Source organism: Grammomys surdaster, unplaced genomic scaffold, assembly GCF_004785775.1.
Source record: "Grammomys surdaster isolate TR1022 unplaced genomic scaffold, NIH_TR_1.0 125934, whole genome shotgun sequence".
Classification (NCBI taxonomy): Eukaryota; Metazoa; Chordata; class Mammalia; order Rodentia; family Muridae; genus Grammomys; species Grammomys surdaster.
The window spans coordinates 4811635-4814046 of record NW_021620757.1 but is presented as its reverse complement, the minus strand read 5'-3'; the positions used below and the strand labels follow the sequence as shown (position 1 = coordinate 4814046).

General features: G+C 36.0%; 1 pseudogene; it reads right to left on the bottom strand.

Annotated features, from left to right (window-relative positions):
- Positions 1–393: 393 nt before the first annotated feature.
- Positions 394–756, bottom strand: LOC114608692 (annotated as a pseudogene).
- Positions 757–2412: the final 1656 nt, after the last annotated feature.

Here is a 2412-nt window from a genome sequence, read left to right as displayed (position 1 = left end):
ACACATTTCAAAGACAAATAGAAAGTAAAAAAGAAAAACAAGTCCAATTTGTATTATCTATATACTCACTGGAATATGGTTATATCCTACTTGTAACCTTTCCCAAAAACAAAATACAATGAAAAGCTCTTGCTTTTAGACCAGTTACAATTCAATATTATTTTGCAAAAAAGTTTCAATGTTTTTTTTTTTTCTGGCTCTTTAAATGTTTTAATGATGACATGCAGATATTCACATCAGAATACACAGTAGGGATCCAAGAATATCTTGAAGGACCTAACAAAGTTAAAACTCATGTCAGGCCAAAAAAAAAAAAACACCTCATGTCAGAACCAAACACTGGCCAGCCACAGCTTGTGTCCAGGTGGGACTCACAATGACTGGAAACTGGCTTTACTTCTTCGAACCCTGGTCTAGTTCCAGGACCTTCATGCCTTCCTCCAGCTTGAGCATGCCTCTTTCCTGGCGCAGGCGGTACCTCTCAGCCATGGACTGAAGCATCCATTTAGTCCGAAACTTCTTTTGTTCAAAGCCATACATTAAGATCTCGGTAAGATCAGAAGATTCCAGAGTCTTGAGCTCAAACATGACCCGGCCCACCTGCTCGAAGTGAGGCATTCGAGAGCCCTGTGGGCCTGTGGGCCGAACAGAGCGTTTAGCACCAGCTTGTTGACTTGCAATACTTCTGGCCTTTCCAGGTCGGTAGGAATTTTCACCCATGGGGGGGATATCTTTACGAGTCCCCTGAGTTTTCATCTTAATTCCTGACAAGGAACCTGTTTCCAGGGAAGACTAGGTCAGGTTTAACCTCGATGGCCCACAGCTCCTCAAGTTTCAATGTTTTATGGCAAAAGTTTTCAAAACAAACCTAAATAAACAGATAAGAAATCTAATAGATGAGAGTGATTTCATAATTATTTGTGATTTATATTAAAATGAGAAATATTATAATATCGCTTAGGAAGAAAACACTTTAAAAATATATCCTAAAAATACAATGAATACAGTTCCTTCTCTCTAACTTTATAAGTTTTAAATAGTCATTGTTGTGTGACAGTTTGCTTCATGTGGAAATATTTCATTAGTGACAGAGACTGAAGACGTAAGTATTAAAAGCCTGACATACTCTAAAAAACACTGTGAGCAATAGATCTGGTAGAAGAACCTTTTCAACAGTGTCCCTGAATGAAGCTTTTCAGATGTCTAGGATTCAACTTTTATGATTCAGCACCATGCTGGTGTGTGGCTTTTCAGGGAATAGCTGTTAGGTCAGCCATGTTTATGTGATGAACACAACATAGTCACTGGCTCTCCGAGATAGAATTGATTCTTTAGTCTATTACTACCCTTTCTTTTCTGGATCTAATAGAAATAAACTCACTAGGGAAGTCTGACATCAGTCAGAATTATAGCAATTATTATTTGGACTTTCACGATTAAAGATATTTGCAATGCTGTTGCTTAACTACATGATGATAGGTAAGCTACTCATAAGTTGTATGAAAATTGAGATATTCATTTCGTAGTTTGAATCTTTCAGAACATGTGAATTAGGCTTGTAAAAACTGATAAACAATGTAAATCTTTCTATTTTACTATCAAAGCTATATTAACTGTCTGGATAACATACACCTCAGTTATTTGAACATAAACAACAGAGAGAGATTCAAGTGCAGCATCATTTCAACATAAAATGAAAAGAAATTGTAGATGATAATATTTTAAAGAGCAAACCAAGTTTGCATGAAGTAGAGATTTAAAACTTTCTTATTAGAAAATGGAGCTAGAAACCTTTTAAAAAGAAGCTGTGGCCACAACATATTTTTTCATTTCATATGAATTATTTTCATTCAAATGTTGTGGATGTGGGTAATAGGAAGAATACTTTGTTTTGAGTTTTTACATTAATATCTTTAACATTTCAGATCATTTTCTCCAAGATCATTAAAATGACAAAATGTGACTTCTGATTTTCTGGTGTCTCTGTGTAGAAATCTTACAGTAATTACGTGAAAGAACTTACGGTAGACTGTGATTATAAGGAAATCCTGACCTCATGAGGGAATGAATAAATGAATGAAATAAAATAAATGATATGTATAGGAGTCCATGTGTATGTAAGAAACTGTTATTTACCATTTCACAACATATTGATTACATTTTAATTAATTAAACTACTCTCCAATGTTTAGAAAGTGTTTAAAAGAGAAATTTATTTTCTGGTTTCAAAAAACATGGCCCCAGAGGCCCATAGGGAGTGGCACTCTTAGGAGGGTGGCCTAGGAGTAGGTTTTGCATTGCTGGAATAAATGCCTGACTTGGGAGGGGCTAGGTTTGGAGATCTCAGAAAGTCATATCAAGGTGTAGAACTCTCACCTCCATTGCCAGCATCATGCCTGCCTGCATACCTCC